Raw genomic sequence first — 8,302 nt, 5'->3', positions numbered from 1 at the left:
TTGTGGGGTCCATAGAAACAAAATTATGACATGGTTATTTTTTGCGGTCATTCTAAAATATGTACAACATAAATATTACACATCCTGCCTTGGCAAGATTTTTGATCAAGGTGGTTAGAACAACACGGAACTCTCAAAGCAGTCAAATTACTCAAATGATGCTTATTTCTAGTCGATTTTTAATATTCTCTAATCAAGTTAACTGCTGCAAGTATGCTACGTCATTTTAAGGGACTGATCTTTCCTAAAAGTTTGCTATGATCGTTTAACAAGCATCTATTTACAGAACTTTATAAGGCAGATACAGGTAACCAACTGAATTAAAATGAATAGCACATAGCTGTTATTCGCAATCAGCGTATGACTCTACAATAGGGGGAAATTTCAAAATAGAAACTTGCACATAGAAACAAACGATCGAAACACTGTATTCCCCCCTCCTTATTATAATTCATGCCTATTTCTAGGCCTAGGTGTATGCATAACTGCTTCAACTTTCCGAGGATTTGGCTCAATACCCTTGGCTGACAACACGAAACCGAAATATTTTACTTGATAAGCAAAAAATTCGCATTTTTCCGGATTCAATCGAATACCAAAATCGCGCAACTGATCAAGAACAGAACGTAGATTCTCTAAATGCTCAGAATCATTTTTTCCGGTAATCAATACATCGTCTACTATGTGAGCAGCGTGCACACCAGACAAAATTTTGTCCAGGATCTCTTGAAAAATAGCACCACTTTCAGAAATGCCAAAAGGCAAACACTTGTAACGGTATGGGCCTAAGGGAGTGTTTAGAGTCACTAGCTTCTTTGACTCATCATCTAGCTCAATTTGCAGGTAAGCACCATTTAAGTCTAACTAAGAAAACTTTTTCCCCCTTACAAATTCGCGAAAATCTCTTCTGCTGTAGGCATTGGGTATTCCTTTGGGTTTAGAGACGGGTTACTGTAGACTGTTACTGTACTGTGTACTGTTACTGTAGACTGGTGACTGTACCTTTAAAGTCACCACAAATTCTAACACTACCATTATGTTTATTTACCGGTACAATCAGACTGGCCCAATCACTGTAATAAACCTTTTCCAACACTTTGATTTTCACAAGTTGGTTTAACTCCGATTTAACTTTTTCACAGATAGCCAACGGCACAACTCTAGCTTTAAAAGACTTCGGCCATGCATCCGGCTTTAGATTTAGATGCGCTTTCTCCCCCTTCCCTTTTCCCAAGTTTTCAGAAAACAGCTCACTGAATTCGTGTACGGGGGGGAACAGCATGTACGGGGTTGGGTGCCAGAACAAGAGTGCATCAAACACCACAGAGTCACTAATACGTTTCGGCTGGAGCACATCTCCAGCCTTAGAAATTATTAATACACGATAAATCGATGCTTGTGAGGTGTTTCAAACAGGCAAAGCTGGCTATTTAGGTTTACTTCGGTATTACTAGCATTGTTTGTAATAAGTGTTCTACTTAATTTAAATTCTCTTAGGGGTTTTCTATAAGGTATAGCTTGCGAGGTGTTTCAAGCAGGCCAAAATAGCTATTTAGGTTTACTTCTGTATTACTAACATTGTTTGTAATAATTATCCTTCTTTATTTAAATACTCTTAGGTGTTTTCTATAAGGTGTGGCTTAGAAGATTGTTTTGTGGAAGATGTGTTTTGTGAGGAAGAATTAGCGATACTACTAAAAGGATTAAAAATTAATAAGGCTCCAAATGCTGATGGTGTGGTAAATGAGTTTCTTAAATAAGGTGGCTCTGAGGTTAGAAGTAACCTACTGAAGATTATGAATAGGATTTTTGAAAAAGGGGAAGTAACGATTTTAGGAAAACCTTAATTAAACCTCTATATAGGAAAGGTGGTAAGAGTGAGTGACGTAGTTATTGAGGCATTAGTCTAGTTTCTGTAGATAGCATATTACTTAGTAATATAATAGCTTTTAGAATAAGAGATGCTTTAGAAAAAGTGTTAAAAGAAGAACAGTGTGGTTTCAGAAAAGCAAATTTTCATTCCTAGGTTGATCATTGAGAAATTCCTTAGTTTGCAAACAACTTTGGTCCTCGGTTTTATGAATTACGAGCAAGTGTTTGATTCTGTTGATCAAAGAGCTTTTGCAGAGGTCTTATCCTTGTATGGTATTCCTGACCAATACTTTAAAGTGATTAGTGGTATGTACGAGAATAACACTGCTGCAGTTGAGGTAGGAAATGAGGTAGACTTAACTTGACTTACATCCCATACGGCCTTTGTCGCTGTATTGGGGTTTTGTCTCTTCTCACTAGTCTTTGAATATGGTGACGTTATTTGGTTCTATCTGAGTGCTAGGCGCAGGAGTTAGGGGAGCTTTTGACCACTGAAGTTGTTGTACCATCTCTTTCAGGGTCGGCCATGCGGTCGTGTGCCATGCACCCGTCGTTCAAATGTGACTTGTGGAACTTGATTAGATGGTATTCGCTAGATATGACCAAGCCAGCAGAGTTACTGACTTGTAATATGGTCCGCAAAAGCATATGGGCAGCGGAGGAGTTTACGGAGGTCTTTATGGGATACTCGATCAATGTAGGTGATCCCTTCTATGTGACGGAGACATTTTGTTTCAAATAGAGATTTGACATTAGTTATCAAGTTGACCAAGTTTCACATGCATACATAGCATTGGGGGTTTTGAGAGAATTTAAGAGTCAGACTTTGAGTGATTTTGATAGTAGTTTACTTCCCCAAATTTTGGATAGACTCTTGAAGCTGCTGATTCCAAGGCCCAGTCTACACTTATTTGATTTTGAGCAATCGTTGTTAGAGAATAAAAGACTGCTGAGGTATTCTTCATTTTCAATTTGGTCTCCTTTTGGTTTTAGATGTATGGCTCTGGGTACAGACTGTATAAATACCCGCATGACTTTTGTTTTTCCTGTTTTGACAACCATCCCAAGGGTTTCGGCTTCTGACACTATCCCGTTTGTGTCTATTTGGAAGAAATGTTCATGGCTGTTTATTTTCACGGTGTCGTCTGGGTACGGTAAATTGTCGACAAATTTCCCTCCAATGGATATTCCTTCTGTGGTTTTAGAGAGTGATAAAGCTGCATTTAGAACAAATTAAGCAGATAAGAGTATAGGAGGCAGCCCTCTAGAACACCTGCTGACGTATGAAACTTTTCTGTCAGTCCTTCAGATGTCTGAACCTGGCTACAGAAATTCAAATACATATCTTTGATTAAGTTTACCATTTTTTTGGGGACTCCATAATACAGAAGTATGTGCCAAAGGCCGTTGCATCATATTAAATCGAAGGCCTGTTTAGATTCAATAAAAAGTAAAAGCAGCTCTTTCGTAATTTCTATTTATTTCTCCATCAGTTGCTGAATGGAAAATGTATGATCTATAGTCGATAAATCTCTTCTAAAGCAGGGCTGATATTCTTCTAAAGCAGAGGTCCCCGAAATTTTTTTTTATAGACCACTTTAAAAATTTTATTGGCTGTGATGGACCCCCTTCAGCTACATTTTTTCCGTATTTCCAAAACTCGACAAAAATATGAAGATCAGATCTACCTATGGAAATTTTCTTTGTAGAGATTTGCTTGAGTTTTAACCAGGAATCAGCAGTTTTCGAGAATAAAAATGACCATTGATTGAACGATTAATAAACTGATTGTGAAGTGAGTGGTTGCCAAAATTTATGACTGACCAATCAAAAATTGTGTCCATTCAACTTAATTTTTTAAAATTTACTCACAGCACAAGGGGCCAATGAATTCTCACTTATTTTATTTAGAAATAATCGGAATTAAAAAAAAGTATACTTTCTTTTGCTGTATTTATTCAATTATATAATTATTCCACTTTTGATTAATAACGTAAAGTAAGTTCTACATTTCTACAATAACAATAACAAAATAGTCGTATGTTAGTTGAAGGATGTACTTCATGAATTGACAGCAAATTTTCAAAATTAGGGTTCAATTTAGTGAGGAATAACCGCAGATCTCCCCGTTCTGTGATATCCAATCTGATCCTTTTTTTCCGTTAAAAGGTTTGTATCTACACTAAAACTCTTTTCAACAAGATGTGATGAAGGAAATGCTATGAAAAGTTTTCTCGCAACTACCCAAAGTTCAGGATATTTTTGGCTGTTTCTGCCTGCAACCAAAATGTTTGATACCTCTTTTAAATTTCACCTTCATCTCCTCATCAGTGTTAAGCTCGAGTAGCTCCTTTTGTAATCCAACATTGCCTAATTCCGTTTCATCAAATCGATCTAAGATCCAAGGTGGTATTTCTATCGTCAGAATATCTTCAAATCTGATTTTGAAGTCTTCAAGTAGGGCAATTAAATGTTGAATGTTTTTCTGAATGTACTCATCAAGCTTGATAATTTTAAAAACTGGGAATATTCCCACCGACTAGTATTTTGCTTCATATATCTAAATTTTCCACGAAAAACTGAAATTACACCATTTGCTTTTAATAAAATTGAGACTGTCCTCTTGTAATTGTAAGTTAATGTTATTATTAAATTTTTTGAACAAATCTGTCAAATAAGCGATGTCTGCTTTCGAATTGATTCGGTTTTCTCTAAAATCTGGATCTTTACTTTCCAGAAACTATAGTACTGATTCAAAAATTGAGTAAAATTTTGTTAAACATGCACCTTTCGATAAACAGCGTACTTCAGTATTTAAGAGCAATCGTTGAAATTCTACATCCTTTTCATCACACAGTTGTGCAAATAAATTCATATTCAATGCATTACTTCTTATTTTATTACGTGCATTAATCATGAATTGAAGTGATTGGTGCAATTTCTCACTCAAATTGTTTGCTACTAGATGTTGTTGGTGGATGACACAGTGAATTGCAGTTACCTCTGGCATATTTTCTTAAGATGGCTTTCTAACCCACGATATTTGTGAATGGAATCGATTTTTCTTGTAAAAAATCACTCAGGACAATAAATATTGATAAGCCTTTCTTGTCCGTCTTTTAAAGTTTTTACAAATAGTAGCTCTTCATGAATTTCTTATTCCATAATAAATCGAACATATACAAATAATAATAATGCTTCATTACCGGGTAAGGTTGAATCATCCACTTGAAAAGAAAAATGAGTTGTTTGCAGATAATTACGCAAGAAACTTTCAATATCAGAGGTTAGTTCATCAATTCGTCTTTGTACAGTGTTGTTGCTCAAAGGAAGTCTTTTTCGGGATGTTGAATGAATATTTGTTCAGAGGAGTTTTTAAAACCTCTTCAACAGCGGGTAAAATTAACTGTTTTCCAATGGTATGCGGTTTTCCAGATTTTGTCATAAGTAATGAGATAATTACTTATAATTACTTATATCATTGTTTCTTTCAGATGTTTAACCAAACATATGGTGCACAGTGGATCGATTTTCATTTTTCCCTTTAATTTTAGAAAATATTCAAAATCTTTATCTATTTTATCAGGATGATACCTTCTTAGATGATCTTCGAGCTTCGATGGTTTCATAGAGTCATTGCTCAAAGCTTTGTTGCATAAAAGGCATATGGCAACCGCTTTTCTGCTTTTGATGGTAGATTCTTTTGTAAATTCTGCTTTTTTTTTAGTAAATTTAGTAAGTAGCCTCCTGAGGTTTGTAAAAATTTCAGTTCTGGCCCGTTGGCATAAGACAAAATATATATTCAATCACAATTAAAAACAGATCACTGCGGATAAATTTCATTAGCCCAATCTCTGCAAAATCTAATCAATATATTTTGAATTAAGAATGGTTTCTGAGGCAGAAGAATACTGTTTTTAGTTTTCTTTGACTGTCAGCATATTTTTCACCAAAGCATTCCTTTTGCTTTTAATAGTTAATTTCTTAGATGATTTATTCACTTTAATTTACGCACTATATCATAATTTTTTTTTGATTTGGGAAAATACCTGACTTAAAAAAAAAAAATAACAGGCACCTAAGGGAAATGCTAGAAATGGAGATAAGCCAATAGGAGTGGCGACCGTTTTTGATTTGCCATAAAATTAACCTTAGTCTTGCTTTCAAACCGCCTACATTTAGCACTAAGTTTGACATAGGTAGTGCATATTATCGTTCTAATTGCCGTGTTAATCACAGGCAAATGTTGTATCAGAACCCTTGTTTAGCCGTGCTTTTCCGGCGTGTTACAATTTTGAAGAGTCCATAAGATGAAATGCTTTAAGTTTTTGCTGGGTTGACGCAAGGAATCTGAAATGATTTTTTCAAGCCCTGCTGGGTTTTGTTAAGCCCTGTACCTGAAAACACAGTTCTTGATTCAGTGATTTGAATCGGCATATTCGGCAAGATATTTTAAACACTATCAATGTGCTAAATGGAGGAGAGAAAAATGTTGTCTTTTTAAGAAGTCCAGAAAAAAATCTTTCAAGTTATTAGTAAGTGAAAATAATGGATAATTTTTATAGTTCTTGTAATTTAATTGATAAACTAGAAGATAACACACTTCAAATTAACTCAATTTTCGGAATAGGCCAATTATGAAGTAAACTGTTAACATGTTTGCTTCTCAATAGTCCCAACTGTGCTGCGCTAATACCCGGGTCTGTATATAATTTGGAGAATATATTTAACCTTGAAGGGTGGGGTAGGGGGAAATAGTTGATTGGCATGTCTTAATGATTAATATAAATTGGCTATAGGCCTGAATGTGCAGTTAAGGCTACTTTAAAAACATGATAATAGTATACCTAGAGAGTATAAGTCTAGGAAACCATCTATACATAAACAAACATGTTAAGAAAACAACTCATATCATAATTTACAGAATAACCCTAGTCAACACATTGTGCAGGGGGAGAACCTTTATAATCAATCCTTTCAATGTTGTACAATTTTATTTAGCATAGCCTATTTCTGAAAAATAATCTGAATCCAAACTCATTAGACCTGTCAATACACCCAGTAAGAGAGCCTCTATGCAGAATGACCTGTGGGTACTTTCCCATTGGGCAACTTTGTGGAGGCTTGAATTCAGTGTAAATAAATATCAAACAATCCACTTTGGAAAGAAAAAATGAGAAATGCCCTTCTCATATGTTAGGGATAGATGGATCAAGACAGACTATTATCTTGTCTGAAGTAGAGCAAGAGTTAGGGGTCATAGTTGATAAAGAATTGAAATTCACTATACACACAGACAGCTGTAGCCAAAGCACTCCAAACCCTGGGCATTATAAGAAGAACAATCACTAGTAGGTCACCTATGGTGATGACTAAATTATACAAGGCATTGGTCAGGCCTAATTTGGAGTTTGGCATGTATATTGCTAGCCCCCTCAACAAAGGTGACCAGCAGAAGTTAGAAACAGTTCAGAGATGGGCTACAAAAGCAATTGAGGGATGCAAATACTTAAACTACCCATCCTGTCTGAAGAGGCTGAAACTCCCCACTCTTGTCTACAGATGTAAAAGGAGTGATATTATTATGACACATAAGCTCCTGAATTATAACTCTCCATTAAATAAGCTATTTCAACTTGACCAGTCTGCCAGAACTAGGGGACATAGTCAGAAACTATATCAGAAGAGAGCTGCCAATAGATTACGCAATAACTTCTTCACTTATAGAATAGTGAGTTTGTGGAATTCTCTCACCAAAAAAGCAGTCACTACCCCTAGTACTGCTGCCTTTAAAAGAGTTGTTGATGGAGAATAGTCATCAAAGCCATGGTGAACTGAGTGGGATGCCATTGAGATGTCCAACTGTTAGGGGGGGGGGTTGGTGAAATAACGAGTTTGGTGTGAGGTTTAGCTTAAGGGGGATTTTTGCCGTGAGGTACTTTCAGCTTCTCGAAGTCTTGGTAGCTTAATGTGGATATGAGATATGGGAGCTAAATTACTAACAGAATAAAAAGGCTTTGTAGATAGTCCCCAGCAACCTGGGAGACAGAATCATCTCAATGATGTTTGAGGTCTCCTGAAATAATATAGATTCCCTTGGGACTGTACCTGAAGACTAGAGGAACTGTACCTGATGCCCTAGTACATAGACAAAAGATGATTAAGGACAATAAGTTTTTATTTACTTACAGCATACAACTCTGAGTAAAACAACTCCAATAATTTATAGCATGAAAGAGTACACATGAACACTGTAACTTGACTGTAATACCACTGATTCCCAACTGCCTGAGTCCAGCTAATATATGTCCAAGACTTGATTTCTAAACAAGAACTTGGGGGATGACTTGTGCAATTGACCTCTCCTAAAGATGTCGCAATACGACTGGTTTTCCCAATTGTGAAGCAACCAGTTTCTACTCTCAAGAGA

At 36.0% G+C, this 8,302-nt stretch overlaps 1 protein-coding gene across 4 annotated transcripts in view; it reads left to right on the top strand.

The window, feature by feature from the left end:
- Window positions 1-6,267: 6,267 nt before the first annotated feature.
- LOC136031791 (uncharacterized) overlaps window positions 6,268-8,302 on the top strand; it is a 68,048-nt gene continuing 66,013 nt past the window's right edge. For 2 of the 4 annotated variants that reach the window (XM_065711617.1, XM_065711627.1), the window contains exon 1: window positions 6,268-6,407. The gene's annotated coding sequence lies outside the window, so the exon portion shown is untranslated. The remainder of the gene's footprint in view (window positions 6,408-8,302) is intronic. The other 2 variants (XM_065711590.1, XM_065711580.1) reach the window with 2 other exon arrangements.

The sequence above is a fragment of the Artemia franciscana genome, chromosome 1, assembly GCF_032884065.1.
Source record: "Artemia franciscana chromosome 1, ASM3288406v1, whole genome shotgun sequence".
NCBI classification, from domain to species: Eukaryota; Metazoa; Arthropoda; class Branchiopoda; order Anostraca; family Artemiidae; genus Artemia; species Artemia franciscana.
Note: the sequence above shows the minus strand (reverse complement) of the source record. Positions and strands in the feature narration are given on the sequence as shown.